The sequence below is a fragment of the Lonchura striata genome, chromosome 1 (assembly GCF_046129695.1).
Source record: "Lonchura striata isolate bLonStr1 chromosome 1, bLonStr1.mat, whole genome shotgun sequence".
Lineage (NCBI taxonomy): Eukaryota > Metazoa > Chordata > Aves > Passeriformes > Estrildidae > Lonchura > Lonchura striata.
In genome coordinates, this window is record NC_134603.1 from 28,483,534 (window position 1) to 28,505,643 (window position 22,110).

General features: G+C 34.9%; 1 long non-coding RNA gene across 2 annotated transcripts in view; it reads left to right on the forward strand.

The window, feature by feature from the left end:
* Nucleotides 1-629: 629 nt before the first annotated feature.
* LOC110481794 (uncharacterized) overlaps nt 630-22,110 on the forward strand; it is a 47,340-nt gene continuing 25,859 nt past the window's right edge. The window contains exons 1-2 of one of the 2 annotated variants that reach the window (XR_002467312.3): nt 630-829; nt 2,054-2,200. This is a non-coding gene — a long non-coding RNA (uncharacterized LOC110481794). Of the gene's footprint in view, nt 830-2,053; nt 2,246-22,110 lie in introns of both variants that reach the window. The other variant, XR_002467311.2, reaches the window with a different exon arrangement.

Here is a 22,110-nt window from a genome sequence, read left to right on the forward strand (position 1 = left end):
TTTATGAGGGCACCTGCAAAAAACCTTCCATTTTTTTCCTCATACACTACTGGTCATTTTGCTATGATATCTTCAAAAAAATAAACTAAATACAGTAAAAATCAGCTTTCACTAATTAATTCAGTTTGGGATTCACTTAAAAACACCACACAGAACAATTTGCATATGAATCATCACTACAGTAACAGATTGAATGAACATTACTTTAATTCATGACCTCATTCAATCAAAGCTTCCCCAAAAGTTCCCCATGAAATTCAGTTCATTGTTTGACCAAAGTCCTCAGACTGTAGGAATTGTCTTTACCTTATTAATTAAGACCCATGTATTAAAGTTGGGTTCTCAAAAGTGCTCAGCAATGGCTTGGCTCTTCAGCTGAAATTATCTGTAAAACTTACTCTGGTATGAATAAAATGGGAGTCCAGTCACTGCTAAAGAGCTGTTTGCAAATCCTATCTATGTGTCACTGTAAATTGGTCTGATTCTCTTGCCTTGAATTTTCTGCAGCAGAGTACACACAAAGGGTGCAAACAGCCAAAAAACAGGGCCAGCTTCAGGCAGTCATCTGCTGCTCAGCACAGCAGCTTGCCAAGGGTGGGTGCCAAAAGGTCAACAGCTCTTCCCACTTGCCTCATCTATGCCAGAGCCTGGGAGAGGCAGCTGACTCTCCTGTCAGCTATGGGCAGACTTCATTTCATCCCACAGCTTCATTTCCTCTTCCTCCCCCTTTTTGTTTTCCTATGGCAAAAATGTGCTGGTCACAGGCCCAGATCTTTGCCTTCAGGACAGGAAGAGTTCAGCTGCTGGTAGCTGCAACAGCACATGTCAGGTACCAAAAGAACCCTCTTCTAAATGCATTTTTGTTGCTGTTTACAGTGCAGTTCTTTTCTGTTTCTATTATTCCGAGCAATTTTTTATTTCTTTAATTGCTTCTGTATTTGGCAGTGTCTTTTAAAAATAATTTTAAATGTTCATTTATTTTTTATTATAGTATACATTTAAACTCAGACCAGCTTGGAATTACCCAGGCCTATATGTTAACCCTTTGAAGCAGGCAGTCTACATTAAAGGTGCAGTGACATGCTCACAAAATTATATATATAGTTAGAATCTGCAAAAACAATTCTCTAAGGCATTTTTTTTAGGCAAAAATAATTATCTCTTAGTATGGAAGAATGCTGTCAACCCTACTTGTTAGCAGACAGTTATTTAAAAAAATATTTCTGTTGTTGAGCTTTTAGTAATTCAGGGAAAATATTCTACTGGAAGAGAAGGGACTCAAGTAATTTTAGCTGAGAAGACTTCACAGTTAACTTTCAGTGTTGAATTTGTCCAAAGAGCATTGTGAAATATGCTCTATTCTAAATGATCAAGTAACTTCAAATTCAAATCCAACAATGGGATAAATCTCACTTAGTTAATCCGAAAATCTATTCTAGATCTGTAACTTGCAGTATTTCTCAAAGGAAAATTAAACACATATTCTGAAAAAATATTTACAGACTATATATATAAGAAGTATCAATGTATGTGTATTGCTGTTTTCATTAGTAAGTTTTGTCACATAAGTCTTGAATATTATAATGTCTGATAATAGTACCTTTCTATATTATCCTTTTATTCCCCTTCCAAGGGAAGTAATTTTGCAGATTTTTTTTCTCAACTGATCTTTGACAATTAAAATGTAAAAGTAAGAGGAAAATGAAAAGTAAGAAAAAAAAATCAAATATTTGACTACCATCTATAAAAATAGATTATTGTTTTTCCTCTCTTCTTTTAGGCTTCCTAAGATTAACAAATTGTCATTGCAGTCTCTGATAATGCTGAGACTGTTTTCAACAAGCTTCCATCACAGGAAAAATTTGCATAAAATAAATTTCAGTTCTATAGCAGAGGTTAGTCCTGAACCAAGTATTTCCATGTCCTAAAATGAATCTTCAATTCATATCCTTGTAATAAATGATGTAGCTCAATTATATTTTTGTTTCTTCTTTAATACTTTGATCCTGTCTGAGAAATCCTCACAAGATTGCAGTTTGTTTCTATTTTGTAGAGTTTCCTGACTGTGAAGACTGCATATCCATTTAAACAGAAACTGCTGGGCCAGAGTCAGAAGAGGCTGCACGGCTACAACATCTAACTTGTATCAAGCAATCTAAACTTGTGTGAAGCATCTGCGCTCCTTCTTCTGGAATCACAGGTAGTGAGCCATGCATCATATTCTATGTCACAAGCTCCAAACAAGGTATGCTGTAACCTTTCTCAAAAACTGGGGAACAAAATAAAAGGCTAGAATTGTACCACTGAGCTCTGAATCCATCCACACCTCTAAAGACACAAAATATGGCTCTTGCCTTTTTCCATCTTTCAATGTTCTGAATGGAGCACAAACATAAAAGTGATTGTTCTTTAAAAGGACCAATGTGCTTTGGGATGTGGGTTGACCCTGAACATCACCGACATAGCTGCTCCCTCCCTCCAGTTCCCACCTCAACTAGCAGAGAGAATATGAAGAAGTAAAAGTGAGAAAACTTGTCTAAAAGCACTTTAGCAGGGGAAAGGAAAAGGGAAAGGGGAAAGGAAAGGGAAAAGGAAAGGGGAAAGGAAAAGGAAGAAACAAGTGATGGAAAAGCAATCACTCAGCAACTTCCACAATGCCCATCCAGTCAACAAGCAATGAACCCTTTGAAGCCAGAAAAATCCACCTCCTCATTCTTCTTTCACAGACTGACTGAATTTGTATTTTCCTTCAGGAGACACCATGATTGCTTATGTTTAACTCCACACAGCAGCTTCACTCTTCTTATGGGTTTCCAGAAAATAACAGGGTGCATCAGTGAGCAGAACACATTGCTTTTAATTTTCTGGTAATTCATGAAAAGGCAAGGCCTCTTAGGGCATGATTCACCTCCTCAGGTGATGCTCCAAAACACCTGCCTTCTGGCCGGTCCATGATCTCTTCCACAAATCCTGAAGAGTTCTAGTTCTCCATTTAAGCATGCAGTGTGATCAGTGCTACCTGCTCAGTCTGTAGTTTTGGATTCATATGTAGAAAGGACCATTCCATGGCAACTGCTCCTGAAGGAACTTCACTCTCCTACATGCTGCAGGTATCTCCTCTACATTCAGGAAGAAACTGGACTTAGATACTTAATATTTCCAGCTCCAAACTCCTAGAGGTCGACCTTGAGTCTCTGAGTGCTTCCTGCCACATGCTCTGTGTGGATTGCCACAGGACTACTGCACAATCTCTACTATTTGGCCCATTCAAAGTCTTGCCTAGGATCTCACTTAAATTAGTTCTTATTTAGGGTCACTAGGCAGAGAGGTCTCACAAGCTGATTGTAATGTGGAATATGAGCTCTCCAGAAACGCACAAAGCTTAGGATGCCATTTGGATTGGAATATAGTCATTCTCTTATTGTTCCCATCCAGTGGAATGTAATTACACCTCTACTGTCATTTCATATCCAAAATCTAGATCTTCTATGCAGGTTCTTTCACTCCATAGGAGGTTTTTAATGGCTAAGTCAGCTTTAAAAAGAATTTTGGTTGTTATTTGGCTTTTCTCAAATATTTCCTTTACTGCTTTGCCCACAGTATGATATCAGTGGCAGGTGATCAGGGTCTTTATGTTGTTCCAGTGTAGTCAGGATGAGCTCATGACAAATGCTAAAGCTGCTCTAGATATTGGGTATCTAGTTCCAGGTGTATTGAACAAATGTGCGTATGACAGCAAACTGAATTGGAAAAAAAATCTGAAAAAGTGCACAAGGACTATCGGTTGGGGCATATCACTTACTGTCTCAGACTCAATTTCACATTGGAGTTCTAGCATGTTCAATATGACCACACTCAATGGCCACATGGCTTAATTGACACTATGAGAGTCCACTTTTACCAGATTTTGCTCTCATCAGATGGGACTACCACAGAGTGATCGAGTCTGCATGTTCACTCCTTGGCTCTCCAAGTGATAAATCAGGTCATGGGAACCAGGGAGCCTTGGTAGGGGCAATACTGCCGCTAGGACTCTATCACGGTAACTCGGTAACTGAGATCTGCTGTTCCTCAACAAGCACATGACACCCATAGCCTTTTGGATCCTTGGAGTACCCTATTCTGAGCTAGTCCTTGCAAGGATACAGCAGCCTTCAGGCCAGCCACAAGAGGATGCTTCTGCCACATTTTTCTTGTTAAGCTCATCTCAGCCTCCAACACAACGAACTGTTGGGATCCTACTCTCATTTCAGAAATCAAGAGATGTTCTTCCCCTTGGTACCCTGGTGGCATTAGGGTACACAGTGCACCACTTATGCACTGAAGTCTTATATGCCTGTTTGTTTGGTGTTCAGGCTAACAAGTCCCAAAGAAATGGGAAAAACCCAACTTCTTTATCACAAAATAAAGGAGAATGATGATAAATTGCTCAGTTGTGGCTAACTGAAAATGTCGCAGAATCAGAACTCACAAAGCAGACTGGAAGTTTCAAATTTAGATGAGGCTTCAGTGGGGTTCAGGCAACAATACCAGCAACCACTGTGTCAGTTCCATCCAAGTCCTACTCTGAACATCATCTTTTAATATTTCTTATCTGATATTGCAGGTCTTTTCTTCTGGAGCAAGGAAAGCTAGCACTAGGACAATACTACAGCTGTTTTAAATTCTATTCATATTTTAGTGAAATATAATTCAACATATTTTGGGTTCTCTCTTTGAAACTTTCACAATCCTATACATGTTGAACATGTCTCTATTCTCTTCAAAGGCATTTAAAGTTTTCAGAAGAAGGCTACTGGTTTTTAAATAATAATTAATAAGATATGTCTTCTTTTAATTCTTTCAAGTCCACTAATGTTGCTGTGTGTTCTAGTCCAGACTGCTTTTCAGGAAGAGTAGCAAATGGATTACGTGACAAGAAGATTAGTTAAAAGGTCAAGACACTGTTCATGTTCAGAGAAAATATTTTATTAGTGGCAGTGAGGAAGTTATGGGAGACAATCCTCATCCTGCTTCAGTATTGCCAATAAAAACAAGAAAATCAAAGAGGAAAAGTGGTACAGATATAATCTCCTGAAATATGTGTAATTTCAGCTCTGCAAAACAAAAGCTGTGTTATTTCTCTCCCTCCTTCTTCCCCTGTCACCTTCCCTCTGTCCCCTCAGCCATGCTTTGTTCATTCCCCTCCTCCTTCCTTTTTTCTCTCATCTTTTACTCTCTCCCATTATATTCTTTTAGTTTATGGAGTTTACAACTTCTTACAGCTTCTTAAGTATTTAATCTCCTGATATGTAAATTTCTTATGCTATTTATGGAATTTACAGGCTTTTCAATCTTAAAGCTAAAGAAGCAGAACTTGTAAATTTGTATAAACTAGTAAGTATATATTTTCCTATCCATATTTAGGTGTGCATTTATGCAGTTTAGAAATTTTCTGCAGTTGCAGAAGGGAGAAGTACAGAAATCTATCTGAAGTCTGCCATATTTTGATTAGTTGATCATTTTAAATAAGGTCAGGTTGCAGATGAGATCCAATATAGCCCCAGTCTTACAATTTTTATACTTTGTAACTTTCTCACAGTAATATTACCTCTGAGATGAAGTAATTAATTCTTTATGGGAAAATTATGTCATATAGACATCTGTGAGAGACTTATACAGAGGAAAAAGATACATTGCCTTAAGTTTTATACTGTCTCCATATCTGAGTAGCTGGTACCTGTCTTAAATTTGTTAAGACATAGGTCTGCTACCACTAACATTTTCTAGGTTGATAAATGCTTCTGTTTTCTTGCCTAATTTAATTTTTTGTTACTTTAATATAAATTATTTACTTCCTACTGAGATGGGATTTTTTGTTTTGTTTTTTGTTTTGTTTGTTTGCTTTGGTTTGCTTTGGTTTGGTTTGGTTTTTTCCATCAGCATTAATCAACTTCGTATCTGAAAGTAACTGGTAAGGAGGGGATTCCAAATACCTTCCTCTCTGAGATAATTATTTGAACAAAGCCATCAACTCTTCCAGTGGCAGTTTGGTTTGATCATTGAAAATTGCTCCAAAGAAAGAGAGAAAATATGTCAGCTTTGGTTTCCCTCTCATCAGTTTGATAGTATGATTATAGTAGAAAAATAAGGAAAATGCACCAATAATGGCTAGTGGCATATTTTCTTTTGCTGATGAGGTTCAGTCACAATGTGTATGTTACACTTTTTAAAATTCTACTTTGCTTCTCTAGAATCAGACACAGAAAATTATGGATAAGCAAAAAGAGATCAATCTATGTTCCAGGAAGGGGAAAATGAATCAAAAAAGCACTTTATTAGTAAAAGATCTACTGACTGATAGTCAAAATCTAGCAACTATTTTAAGTATAGATCTCCATGCATTTGTTGATTTCAGTGTGTGTCTACAGGGACTTATTGCTTTAGCCACACTAATCAAATCTGGACTTCAGCAGTTGAACAAAATGAAGCTGACTCAGTTAATTTCCAAGTGTGGAAGTCCACCAGGAGAAAAAGATAGAGTTAAGCTTAATTGTTACCTATTAACCTTGACTAATACTTTACAGTAAAATCACAAATATACATTATAGTAGCTTTCCTTCTCCCTGTCCTTGCAGTCTGAAATATAGATGCAGTCTAAATCCCATTGACTTTCAGTACAATGTATTCTCCCTGCATTCATTAGGTTTTGCTGACCTGAGCTAGGCACTTCTATAAGAAAACTTTTTTTTTTATAAGAACAACTTTGAAAACCATTGGGGAAGTAAGGATAAAACTTCATGTACTAAAAATATAGAATCTATTTCACAGGAGACAAACTACATAGAGTATCGACATATGGTGAAAGAGTTCAGAATAGATGAAAATTTCCTTTCTTTAGACAAATACCTTATATTCCAGATCAACCTGTGATATTAAGCTTGACTATCAGATACTTCTGGCCTCTGACTCTTTGGAAAATAAAGTGCAACACATTCACCATTAAAAAAAATCTTACAAGGAATAATAGGGAAATAATTACAGTCAATGCTATTTTCACAAAATTAGAAAGCTTTGAGTCCATGTGAAGACAAAAGAAAAGATTGACTGTAACCCATATTAGGGATGGAAAACAAGATAACCAGCTGGCAGTCAGAAAAGATAACTATCACCTCTCTGATACCACACTATTTTTAGAGCAATGTTGAACTGGTTGTAAATATTTGCAGAGAAATCATACAGGGGCTAACTGTATAGTAAGCAAACTTTTCCTCAGTTAGACAGGTTGTTAAAAAAAAAAACCAACTCATTTTAGTAATCTATTTAATTTTCTTCATTTTCTATTTCATATATGTATGTATACACACCTCCCAATATTTCTGTGAGTACCTATAGAGATCTTCAGAGCAATCATTCAACAAAATCAGGACGTACAGACCTGATGTGCCTTCAAATATTCTAGTGAATATTTTGTAATTTCTGTATGTTTTGTGTCCCACTTACATTTCTCTGCATCATATGTCTTCAGTGTTTTGTAAGAATTTCAGTTTCTTGCAAAAATATGATACACATTAGATGTTTAATTTTAATTTTTCCTCATAATTCCATTCATTGTTATGAATGCATTCTTATTCCTAAGTAAGCAATCATAAGTTCTTAAAGTAGAGCTGTTATAATAGATTTTGCTATGTTTAACCCAAGACACTCTATGATTCTGTGTTGAAAATGTAGATGCTTTAATGTTCACTATTTTATTAAAAAACCCAGTGGTTTAGAGAATTATTAGGAACATCAAAAATCTGGGGACAGGCAAGGTGCTAAATTTCCACAAATAATTTCTATCAATGAGTAGAGTCCATATTATTTTAATTCACTGCCATTAATATTGCTTTAAAGCTAGGACCTATTATTTCTGTAACTCTAAAGCTACCTACACAGTACCAGTACATTTTAAAGAAACTATTTTTCCTTTATGTAAATATTAAAGAGGAAATAAAAACATATAACTGTATTAGCCTCCCATACTGCAATAACATGCTGGTGTTCAAGTCCAAGAAGAAGAGTAAAATATGCTAAATTTTAACTATGAGTTTTAATTGCATATTGAAATTATTTGCCCTGACAGAAAATCTATAATCAGAGTGGACAATTTCTCAGTGGAATTTTCAATTCCTTTTCTTCCCCAAGAAATAAATTCACTAAAATATCTGTAGTGGGATCTTTGAGTAGATGGTTTAATAGGGTTTGACAGCAATTCAATAGCTATATCTGGAAGGCCTGTTGTTTGAAATTATTTCTTGGTGTGTGACAAGAGATTAATTTAAAATTCATTTGAGAGGACAAAACTCAGTCCTGCCTCAAGAGCTGAATAACTTTTCTTACTGTATTTCCTCCATAATTGCAGGTAGTCCATCAACATCTAAATCAATGTCAAAAGCAAGGTCAGAATAGTCACTGAAGTATTTCAGGTGGTTCCCAATTGAAAATACTGTAGAAAAAATAAAATAAATATACAAAAATAGAAGTGGACAATGTGAAAATTTCCACATTCTCCAATATATTTTCTTAATATGGATATCCTGAAATGTTACGAAGGTAACACTGAATGATGAACAGTGTAGATTAGAGCATATGAAAAATGCATTTCTAAGATCTTTTTGGATCACTGACAGATGCCTATTGGCTTCCACTTTACATGACTTAGAGATATGGCAACCATTCCCAAGTTATTTTTACTGGAATATTTATTTTGACTTGGTCATTGGGACAAAACTGTCCCATTTTTATTTATGGTTAGAAAGATTTCTGCCCCATGATGTAGTCAAGAGTGTTGTCTTGAGAGCTACTCTGTTCCATGGTTTCTTTTGTTCTAGTCTCCCTCCATTCCCATGTCTCTCTGCAGAGTGCAGTCTCAAACACTGTGTGTATATATACCCACGTTATGGATATACTGCCATGGGACACACAGAGCAACTGTGGCACATCATACTCAGTTAACCCAGCAGACCCAGAAAGTGACATGCTACCAAGCTGAAAGTGTTGGCCTTCACAAGTACATACATATTTATGCAAGTACAAATACTTAAAAGAGAATAGAAGACCACAGAGAAAAATATTTTGATTATTCAGTCACAATGATGTTGTTGTTAGTGTTGTGCACCTCTTTACAGTTGGTAGGACACACTGCCCTGCAAGAGCTTTTGAATCACAGAGAATGAATGAGTTTGTTTTGCCATAGGCATTGGTGTTCCATTCAAGGATATCCATTCAAGTCAAGAATCTAATTTTCACAGTAATTCTATGCACCTGCTTTGCTTGTAAGGAACACAAATCAAAACACTGACTGTCCAGGTTAGGAGACTATGCAGTGTCTGCATCAGGGATCTAAATTCTATGGTGTTTTGCTGAGATGTGACAAGTGAACTTGGAAATTGGACATAACAGATCACTATAAAGATAGGTAAAGAGGAATTTTCTTTCAGAATGTAGCTTACAAAAATTGTTTTTTCCCCAAAGATGTCTTGAAAGTTTAGTCTATTTTGTAAGCTCTGATTTTTAATTAAAAAAAATAAAAATTAAAATTAAAAATCAAGAAGGGACAGATATACTTCAACATTATGAAAGAAAAAATTCCAAAAACCTGAGCTTCTGTAAACTGTCTCTCAGGCTTATATTCAATTTGAAAACAAGACAAAAGGAATTAAATATTTTTCTCCATTTAACGTTCTCAAAATAAATCTGCGCATTTTGGTACACTATACTCTTCATATCTCTCTTAAGTTCTAAAATCAAACTGTCAGCCTTTTCTCTGAAACCTTTGCTTGCTTCACATGGTGAAATTGCCAAAGGACAGGAATCCCTTTAAAAAAGTCCATTGACACCTCTGACAATTGATAAAAATGTATTCAACAATCTCAGAATGAAAATTTCAGGAAAAGCAGTGGCAGATAGTGGTGAAGAAGAAGCAATATTTCTTTGCCCTCTTACCTACTGATGATTTGAATGTGCAGCAGATTCTAATGCTTGAGTTGTAAAAGTTATTAAAGAATGCAATACTGTGCCAAAGGAATTTTTCACATATAAATGTAGATAAATTTTATAATTTTTGAACATTTTTTGCATTTAATCTTTTTTTATAACTAATTTTTTTTTCATCAGTAGGCAAGAAACAGTGTTATCCCACAGACAGAACAAAATTGTAATTACAAAATGCTAGTAACTCCACCTGCCACTGAATATTGATAAATGACTTTGAGTAAATTCTTTTTGTCTAGTTCACTGCCCACCTGAGTTCCTTGAGGAAAGCACCACTGGCTTGGACAGGCATTGGATCAGGCAATTACTTTTTTATGCTTTGCCTTTCCTGCATCTTATGGTGATGTATATTCAGTATTATAAAAAGTTTCAAAATATATAGGTGATAGCACAACAAAGGTGGAATATTACTTAGCAACCTATGTGACTTAGTAGGTTTCTAAGAGGTAAAATATCTATTTTCTGACACAAATTAATACTATCACTATCAGAAATTGCCTGTGTGCCCCTGAATTACATACCAAGCTTTATTTGATTTGCATATTTCTTTAGTTGTGATAGGTTTCAAAAGTCATGGGTAAGAGAATCCTAAAGCATTTGAGCAATCAAAAGCTTATATTCATTTGTGCTCGGCCTGAAGCAACATGAGTTAATCCTTCTTATACAATTGATTTCCAGTGCTACCTTGAAATGTTCCCTGGGATGCTAATATATAGACCATAAAACTTTTTTCTTATTTCTGAAATACATACACTTCTCTTTTGGAAGGTGCAACTGTTTGAGAGTAACAAATAGACCTACCGGGTCTTTTAGTAGTTATACTCCTTGAATCTACAGTGCAAAAATCTACAGGATGAGAAAGCAGGTCAGGACTTTTTTAATGGGCATTTGATGTTTAGCTATAGGTGCATAGAACACCTGAAGCCAAGTTCAGCTGTTTTGTTTTAGACATCAACCAAAAGCTACATCATCCATGATAAATTACTTGTTTGTGAAAGGTCAAGTAGGAAATTTGTGTTCCAATGTCCAAGATCTATGGACATCCTTTCTTAACTCTTGTCCTTTTTCTCCGTCCCAACTAATTATAGCTTAGTCTTGACTTCTTCCCTACTGTTAGAAGTGATTTATTTCTGTTAAAAGTTGATGTAGTAAATTAAGGGAGCACGTTCTATTATTTTCCTCCACTAAGAAATTATTCATTCACTATGTGTCCTGGTTTAGTACAAATTTTGGGAGGAAACTTCTGAAGTGGTCTTTCCTAGAAAGCAAATTCAAGCTGCCTCTCTGCCAACCACTTCAGGAAGTAAAACCTCCTTTAAGAAAAGTTGAAAAAACCTATTTAATTACAAGCAAAGTACTCATAATTTTTTTAAAAAATGAATAATATTAAACAATGGAACATCTTGTTCTGAAGAGATGGTAAATTCAGAGAGAGACCTTTTTGTGGGGTGTAGCTTGGCTCACTCAGTCTCTTATCAGTCCCTCCTATGCTGGAAAATGCCATGTCCCAGGCCCTGGTGGGCCACAGGCATGAACTCCCAGTGTTTTTCTGGGTTTTTGGTCCAAAGCAGGGCTGAGCAGTCCCAAGAAAAAGAAAAGCCACAGTTCGAGAAACTTCTCTGCCTCAGCTAACTAAAACAAACAAACAAACAACAACAACAACAAAAAAAAAAAAAAAAACAACAACAACAACAACAACAAAAAAAAGAGAGCTCTGTCCTGCTGTCTGTCTGTGCTGCAGACAACACAGTCCATGAGAAAGAATTGTGCGGAGCACGTGCGGTTTCTGACAACAAACAGCGAGCTTCTCCCCCTTTGCTCTCAGAACCAGTCCTAAAGGTGCAGAACTTGATATCCAGCATAAACAGAACAGACAGCTGGGGATAAAAGTGTCATAAAGTCATCCTAGGACACTATGCATGCATACAAAGTTTGTTCAGTCTCTTTTGACTGTTTTTGGCTCTGACTTTTCAATCATAAGAGAGCAAAAGAACAGAACCGAAGAACTGAACAACAGAAGTTGAGAGGACCGCAGTTCCCTGAACTCATTGCTCAGTAGGCTTTCTAGTAGGGGTGCTTTAAGAGATGAAAAGGGTGCAGTTCAAATTCTTTCTGAGGAAAAGTATGATTACCCTGTAAAGCTTCTAACTGTAGTCTTGTCCAAAATAATCAACAAAAATAAAATGCTGAAAATAAATACATCTGTTTGAGATTAGTTACTTTTGTGCATTTATTTGTTCCTCATATAACATACAGCTACAGAAAAGTATGTGTCTTCACAATATAAAAGAGATTACTATGATTTAAGATGATGGGCTTGCAATTTACTGTGACTGCAGTGTGATACATACAACTTAGACTTGATTTTCAGGGCTTTGTATTTGCAAAATAGGTAGTATTCCATATTTTAAAGAAATGGAAAATGACTAGCATTGATCTCTGCATAAGTAAAGGAGGTACTGCCAGGATTAATTCATTCTAGCTCTCCTCCCATGGAGAACTGGAATAGAAAAGAAAATGGGAGTACAGTAAAGATAGAAAATTACTTTTACTTTCCATAAATTACATTATGTTTTAGTGTTTATATTTTGTGTGGGGGCCTGCTGAAACACGGACACCTGTGACAAACAGCTGTTTAGAAAGCTAATACTGGTCACGATAGGCATCAATTTAGCAACAAGAAGAGTATCTTGCATTTGCCCTTGACAGATTCACAATTAAAGCAATATATTTTCTTTTACTTCTAGGACAAAATGTAGTAACAAAGATTTTGTTTTCTAACTTTTTTTAGCAGCTAAAGAAGAATGCTTTTCTACCTCAGAAGAGCTACATCAGCTGCATACCTTCAGAGAGAAAAAGTACTCTATTCCTACTCCATTTCTTATTGCTACTGTATATTCAGAAAGGACAGATGTCTCACTTGAGACAATACACTCCACTTGTGGGCAGTATTTAAAAATATACAAGCATTTAGAGATACTTTAACCCGACAGCAGGACTTTATGCATAAGTGGTTATATCTACCTCCCCAGTCCTAAAACTTCTGACAGACTCATCTCCTCCAATAGAATGGTTTCTCCAGCTCTGATGTTGCAAAAATACATGAAAGGCTATTTCTGAGGATGTCTTTACAAGTACCATTTTATTTCCATGTAAATTGCAGAACTGAAGGAAGGAGTGTGGCAAAATAGCAGGATCTTCTTCAGTAATACTACAGTCATGGTGGATTATACAGGACCTCATGCATAGACTAAGAAAACTTGTGTTACTTGTGGTTACCAGGCCTCTATAAGTTGTGACAGTTGTTGGTCATCTACTGCTTCATCTGTTCTTAGAGTGGATTCACCACAGTAACTTCTGAAAAAATCTGGTGAAATATGATGGAAATGCATAGATATACTTGACGTTGAGAAACTAGTCAACATTAGAAAATTTTAATGAGATTAGCTGAAAGACATACTGATCATCATCAGTATGTTCAGATATAGGTAGAACTGTTAAGGTTAAGGTTTTAAATATACAAAAAGCTTTTAAAAACTGCTGGATATTCTGATTTTTACACTATATTTAGTGTAAAATCTATATTTACCCATCAATAATTATGTCTAATAAAAGCACGAACAATGCACAGCCATTTTAAATTCATATTAAATTACATGTCCACTACTGTGATCTACATTTCCTTAAATTCTTTGATGATTTAGTCACCGGCTATGAATTCACTAATATATCCAACCATTACAATAACAGGATTTCTAATGCCTTCTTGGGCAGACAGAATTATTTTGAATGAATTTAGAAGCTTCAGTTAAGATATTAAACCTCTTTGATGGGAAAATGTAGAAAAGTAATCAGCAAGTTTAAATGAGCTTCATTGATCATTAGAAAGCTTTTCTGCTACTTGATGTCATCTGTAAATATGGAAGGAAGCATAGGATATAGATTTCCCTGCTCACATAATTGAATCAGTTAAGAGTATATTTATCAATCAACACTAATTACTCCCTGTGAATAGTGAAGAATCTGAGTTGATGTTAGAAGTTGTACTTATCTCTGGACTCTATTTTCAACTGCTGAATTTGGCCAAGACATAGCAAAGTCAAGAGTTACCAGAAAATAATCTGAGCCACTAGCTTTCAAGACCAAATTACTTTTTTTTTTTTTTTTTAAATATATATATAGAAACACCTGAATAAAACCTAGAAAACAACTTGCATTTTCCTCTGAAGCTATGCAGGGACTCTATGAAAACTGAATAACCAGATTCAGCATACTTCTTGAAGGAATAAATAAATACTTACCATTAGAAGACAAAAATAAAGGGGAAATACACAGGGTAAGTGGTTTGTCTTGCTTAAAGAGTAAATATTAGGCAAAGTTCTGTGACTTGTCTCTGAACTTTGCAGCTTAGATATATATGAAGTATTGCAATTAGTCCAGGTTTTCCTTTTCTGTGAGAAAGTCTTAGTGCTGTGATCTGCCACTGAGTTTTAGATGTGTTTCCAACACATACTGTATTTTAAGGCAGAAACCATCCATACATTTTTGGAAACAGCACCAAGCTAGGAATTAAAAGAATATTCCAGATTCTGCCCATTCCGTTTCCTCTCTCTTCTTGGGCAATCAAATGAGTTTCATTTTTTCTTGATACGTTTAGGTAAAGTATGGGGATAATAAAACTTAGTAGTCTTACTTGACTGATTCCAGATAGATCTGTACATCTGTTTAATCACATAGTTCTTTAATCACATAGTTCTGAAAGCGTTATTAAAATAAAGATTTCTATGAAAATTAATTGCTTTTAAGTAGGAAAAAAAAATTGAATCTGAATGTGGGAAGCTTTTTTAAGTAAAGAGGGGCTTCAGAGATAGTGTTGATCCCTAGACCACATAATTCAGGTAAAATCATCAAGACTTCTAGTGGTTTTGGTATTGCACAGAAACACATGGTATTTCTGCAAAAACCAGCTACAGCTAAGAGCCATCTACTTAACCTTTCCATACCCGGCCCACAAATGTTGTGTGATGACAAGAAACTCTCTGAGGCAGCAGAAGACCTTTTTCAGCTTGTCCTTAGTTTGGCAGTGCTTGAATCAAAGGATTAGTCCCTACACTTGGACTGTTGCTTATTATGTACTTTACATTATTCAATTATTGGAATAAAAAGTTGTATTCCAAGAAGACCTGAGTGCAATGTGGATCAGTGCACTCTCAGATGGACATTTTAATTACTAGCCTGATAATTAGCTGGTTTTCCCTTCATTTCCATTCTGGGCCCATAAATATTGCATTGTCTGCTACATACAGAGCACTTCAGCAAGATAACCCTGATGTGTGATGAGTAGGACCACTAAAATCTGTGTTTAATTTCCCCCAGGCTGCAGCAGTCCGGAATCCAGATTATCTCCTCCTGTATTGTGAATATGATCAATGAAGCTATTCTTAAAAAAAAAAAAAAATAGGCAATATCATAGTTCTGTTAAGGTCTCTCTTCAGGACTCCAACCTCTGAGTCCTGAGGAAGAAAGTATCCAATGTGTGCCCCTGAGTAAAATGCCAAAACTTCAGAAAAGTACTCTGAACATCTGCCATGGGTAGGATTTTTTCTGCTCCTTTAGACTTTTCCTGCCATAGGTACTTTCCACTCAAAATTTTTGTATTCTTTATGTAAATGTTAGAGTAGTACATGGCTGGCTGTGTTAGCTACCTGTACAAGAAAACAGTTTAAATCCCCTATTTGACTTGGCACCTTCTCTTTAGATCTGGTAAACTCAAGCTTGCAAATTTAAAAGAGGAAATTAAAACTAATAAGCAGCTGTGTAGGGTTTAATTTGTTTTAGCCTTAATGATTTAATGGTTAGGAAGCAGTCTTCATATTCCTATTTGCTACCTCCTCCTTGGTTTCTGATGTTTAACAAGTACTCTTAGGCAATAGTCCTCAATATTTAAGGTTTGTCTGCTTTCAACTATTATGCTGTTAAAGAACTGGCCCTTTAAATACTCAGCTACAAGGATTCTAATTTCCTTACTGACCAAACATTGATCTTTTAGATCCATGAACACATTAGCTCCATGGACACAGAGTACATGGGCCAGAGACTGCAAAAAAGCACCACTCTAAAAGCTCGGTTCCTTTCTTGTAGACATGAAGTAATGAAACATAAAGGCTATAATAGGTTTATTAAATTCATACAGAAATGGCTCAGATGTACCATATTAAGTCCCCTGTGTACTTAAAGTATTAAGATTTTATTTTTAAGATTTTAATATTACAGCTGAAACCTTAAAAGAAAATTTCATTAACGTTACAACCATGGACCCAGCCTGGATGGGGTGCTCACAAAATTATTTCTTCCACTAAAAGAAATTACTCCTAAAAATAGGAATAGACTGAGGAAGGCTAAACTATATCTGTAACAAACAACATTTCTAAATTGTCTTTATTTTATATCAAAACTGTATGGTAAATCCTATTACAGCCTCATGAGGATGAGCTACTGATAATTCACCATTATTTTCCTAGATGTTTGGATAAATGCTTTAATATGAAACATTTTAATATACTGGTGTTAAAACTCCTTTTAAATTACTGAGATTTCCAAGATTGAGAGATATACAAATTTTACAGTTAATATTTTTTTGGTTCTGTTTGGTTTAGGTTTTTTGGTTTTTTTCTTTACAAGAAAATGTTTTTTTATCCATATTGGTACTCATAATCTTTTTCAAACATTGTGAAAACTAGTGGTTCTTTGGTAAAGAATTAAAATTAATTTATTTTATTCTCTGTCTGCAGTGCTATACTAGAAAATTTCTCCTTTTCACTATTTTTTTTTGCTGACAGGTTCAAGCACTGAAACAGTGCATAGGAAGTAATGGGGCATAGCCCAAATCTGGATGAAAAGTAACAAATCAGAAGTGAATATTGCTTGAAGTCAGTTCCTGTTGCACTCATTTTTCCTGGATGTGTAAGGAAAGCTGACAGGCAGAATTGCATGCCTCACAGATCACTGGGTGAACCGTGATCAGTTGGACATGTGATTGGCTCACCACATTTTGTTTTCCCTAACACGGAGAGTACACAGCAGCTGTAGGGTCCCAGGTAAATGGCACTTCATCTAGCATTCTTCATTTAAGCAGATTCCTGGGGATAGATGAGTGATTTGGCAAAGCATCATTAAAAAATGACATTTTATGCCAGGTTGCAGGTCCACAGCAACCATTCACTGATACATGTTAGTGTAACACTGTACTACATATTTTGTGGAATTTATTGTCCCCTCCCTTCATTTTTAGTAAAGAAATATCAACAGAGCCTCTATTTCATGCAGACTCAGTATCATTAGCAATAACTGGATGAAGCTGGAAAGCAAATAATTTTCTTTCCCTTTTTGGCAATCTCTTGAAAACAGAACAAAGCATTACAACCTGAACACTACCTGCTTTATGTTTCACAAAAATCAGGAAGGTTTTCAAATAGCTCCCTCCCTTTGAAGTAGATGCATGTAAGAATACTATGTTTGTATGTCAAAAAAAAAAATCAGATAATAGATTTCAGAGGCTAATTATTAACTTTTTTTGATAGATATTTGGATAGAAGAAATAATAGACATATGATTACTAAAAAAATTCAGCATTCAAAGAGTAACTTCTTTTTTTTTTTCTATTCAAGTTAATTATGCATTTTATATGTGTAAGCATTTTAATTTCAAAATTACTGAGAAGTCAAACACCCCACGAAGCAGGTATTAAGAGCTATATGAAACACTGAAACATCTGTGTGCTGATTTTGGGTAGTATAAATCAAGCTCTAGCCTTTGGAATGCTAATTTATTAATGGAAAATAGAAACCAAGAGAGTTAAAACTGCTTAAAGTAATTATGAATTGTAATCTCACAGTAAAAGCTCGAGTCATGTAGATCTGTTGCACTCGTTTAGCTTTAATCCCCCTGGTGTCAATGAGACTATTCAAATGATTAACGTGAAGCATGAACAGGGCAATAAATCAATTTGTTTATATTAACATATGAAAACCCCAAGGTATTTCACCAAATCCATCCAAATAGGAGGCAAATCCAAGACTGCCAATACTGTAGTTTACATGTCTTATACAAAAGTATTTTTTCCATATTTAGGCATGAGAAGCACAGACTATTTCTCAAAAATCACAAAATGTAGAAATTTCTATTGAGTTTGCATAGCTTCTTTAGGAAACTTTGTCTTTATCATACCTGCATAACACTTAGACAATGTTAAATTCTAAATATACCACAAACATGGTCCAGAACTAAGAAAATAAAGAATTTGTTCTGTGGTGTCAATTGCAACATCAGGCTTAAGCTCTTGGTTTGCTGTGTGGCTGTTCTTGTTACAATCAAATGAAGCATTTTAGAACCAGCATTTATTTAAAAATTATTCCTCACTAAAGAAAAAAAGAAAATAATTCTTTTAATTGATACTCTTTCATTTGGTTACTTCCTGCCTTTTGTACTATCACTACTAACCACTGTATCCTTGCTTGATGTGCATTAGACATGTCTTTTGGAATGTTTTTTTCAAACATCAAGTGTGATGAGCTGCTATGAAGGATTTATGCATTATGTAGGAAAAATGCAATGCCAAGATTACATGTTGGTGGGAGGAAAAGAGAAACAAAAATAACCAAGGTTAATTTTTCATAAGAGAAGAGTTTCTATAGTAAAACAGAAATATTTTAGCAGAGCAAAACTTAGAAAAATATTATTGAAAGTAAGAATAGCTGTAAGGTATATGTATGTTATCAGTAATTTTATTATAAATCATTTATATGGTGGTGAGTCTCAAAGTGAGTATATCACTTTGAGTCTGGATATCAAATTTACATAAGTTCTTTAAATATGTTCTGTAACTTAGAATAAAATTTTGCTCTTTTGACTGGCTTGAAATTCCATTGTGACAGATCAAAATCACCACAAAATGTTTGTGGTGGTTTCTACTGGCCTTAAAGATGTAAGCAATGTTTTAAAATTTTGTCATATTTTAAAATTTTGACAGACAAGGGCTTTTTATTTGTTGATCTCTTTCATTGACAGGTATATAAAGGCTTTCAATTTATAAAGCACAAAGTGACTATCTTGGACAATATAAAATATAATAATTTATTGCAACAAGCAAAGGTAAAATTTAAGGATTACATTTATATCTAAATACAAATTTTCTTATTGCTATCCATTCTAACTGCTGATCTAATTGCAATGGTGTTACGTCATTGATATGCTTCTTGTTTTCTTTAAAATATCATTCAAATGAAATAAAAACAGGTAGTCATTTCATGTATTCTTCTGTTCATTCATTTTAGGCACCTAAAAATTATCCCAAATATTGTTGCCAAATGGTTCCTTAATAGGTCTGTGCTAAAGCACAAAGCTTTTTTTTGCTTGTGTGCAACCTCACTGAAACTACAGGTTCCCTTCACTTCTATTAGTACAAAAGAAAGTCATATTGCATTGTCTTACATTGGATTGGATTGCAATTGTATTACATTGGATTCACTGAGAATCCAGAAGCATGAGAATATAGATTCTTGTAGTTTCACTCCTATATTATCAGCATGTAGTTAAAAAGAAGGAAATGTAAAAAAAAATGTAGTGACTACATAGACCTTTGGGATAGACTTGCTCTAGATACACCTGGAAGCCCATTTGGTATTTCAGATGGATACCTGTCTCACCTTTCAGTTGGAAGATTTAATATTAAACACAAGAGAAGATATAGTTTAAATTACAATTACTTCTCTATACCATCTATTTTAGAAATACAAGACAAGAAGCAGCAATTATTAACAGTACAAGATGCTTTGGAAGTGACATACATGTGCAAAAAGAATAATTAAATCAATAGCACTCATTTGTATCAATAGCAGAATCACATCTTTGAAAATTAAAAAAAATTATATTTGAAATGAGGCAAAGCAGGGCTTCTCAGGTTGCAAGGTTCATTATTTTGTTTTCATGCCATTTATGTAAAATGATGATTGTGTGATGTAGATCATACCATGGTTCATTATTAATTCAAATGTGAGTGCTTTTTTACAATCCATGTACCTTCTAGCTCTGCACAAAACTTATTCCACCCTGATGAGAATTATTTATATTATCTGACTTTCAAACGTACAGTGAGTTCACACATATTTAACAACTAAAAAAAATGCTAAAATCTCCCTTATTCTTTCAAACTTGCAAGACGAAATGTTCAGGATACATTCATTAGAAGTTCTTTATCTCAGAGGTATCTACAAGGCTAGTTTTCATATCAGCTATAGCAGTTCCTTTTTACATCCAGGACATTAAATTTCCTAAATTGCTCATGAGTACTGAATATACTTAAATAAAGTAATTTTAAAATGTGCTCTTACTATGCACTTTATTCTTGAAAGCATATTCTAAACAAACTCATAAACCACAGAGTAAACCTTTCCAAACTGCTCAGCTCTCAGCTCTTCCATTAGTGCTACTGTCAAACATACAAAATGAACACCACAGAAATCCTTTCTGTTGCTGTATCAGGTGTCAGATATTGTCCTGCTAGTTAATCTCTCAAAGTAAGAGGGAAGCTTAATAAAACTATAGCTAAAATCCTTTGACATGAATCCTGCTCTTACCTGTGGATTATAATGTAATCCCATTATGACCTTTCAATATCCTTTATCTATCATGAAAAGTAATGTCTTAAAAGCTTCTTATTTTTGAACCATAGTACACATGGGTTCATTCTATTGTTAAAGAATGCAATTTACCTCTAAATGTGTTGAAATAGAGGAGTTTCTGAGTCTAGGTCTTTTATTCAAACTATTTACAGTCTTCAGTTAGGAAAACACTTAGACTGTAGTTTTAAAATAAGTATGGCCACATCTGCTTGAAGGATCTTTTCGGTTTTGACAGTGTATCACTCATCTTTTGGTGATTTTGGCTGAGTAAAAGGTTAGTCAATGGCCTGAGTGGCTCAGGGTGCATCTCCTCTTGAGTACTGCTCACATATCTCCATCATCCCTTGCCCAATTTCTGTCAGGATGCTTCTCCTGCTTTCTCTTGAGAGCCCTTCCCTTTCCTCTGTCTTTTTGCACAAGTAGAGACACTGTGATATTCTGCTACATTTTTTCATGGAAAGAATCTTTGCAAATCCTTGGGAGTATATACAGCCATAATAAATAAAAATAAGGCATTGTTTTTATTTAGTTCCAGTATCTTTTTGAACTAAACTTCTTTTGCGTTAGTCAGAAGCAGGGAAATGCAGGCATTAGCTCTGGAATCCGTATTGGTCTTTACAATTTGTCTTGAGTGTCACCAAGCAGGGGTAAATGATTATATGAAAGGATGATGCAAGAGAAGCATGAAAGTTACTGTTTTCCTACAAAATTGACATCCTAGTTTTTGCCCTTTATTTCATTCTTCTGTATTTTTGGTTATGCTATAGAGAACACAATGATTATATTAACCAAAAAATACAAGTTCCAATTCACTCTTACCTTTATCTTTCACTATTGTACTCCATGACTTGAAAAAAAATAAATATATTTTTAATGAAAGGTTCTTAGAATAGTGGAAGATAATAAAATTATCTGTACAACAGAAAATCAACTTCTGATAATTGTGATGACTATTATCTGCCACTGCCTCAACAAAGAACCAAGTATCAATTATCTAATATTACCCAACCCAAATAAAATTTTAAGATACTGTCAACTCCTTCAAAGTTTTTAAGTCCCTACTGTTTTCCAACAGTAGGAAATTCTTTTCCTTTTAACTTAGATTACTTTCTAAAAAAATATGAGGTTTCTGTGATGAGATTTCTGTAACCCACAGAATGATAAAGGAAAACTTAGAAGACACCATGTGATTCATATTTTCTTTCACAACACAGCTTAAGTTCTTCAAAAGATAATGGAGGCCATGTCAAAATTTCCAGCAAGATTGTAGATAAAGATTGCAATGTCTAACCCTTAATAAAAATATTAAAAAACACATGACCTTTCCAGATAAAAATTTCTCATGGCAAGGCTATTGTGCAGAGTCTATTGTGGTATGTTCTTTTTATTTTCTTTGTATAATATGTTTATGATATTA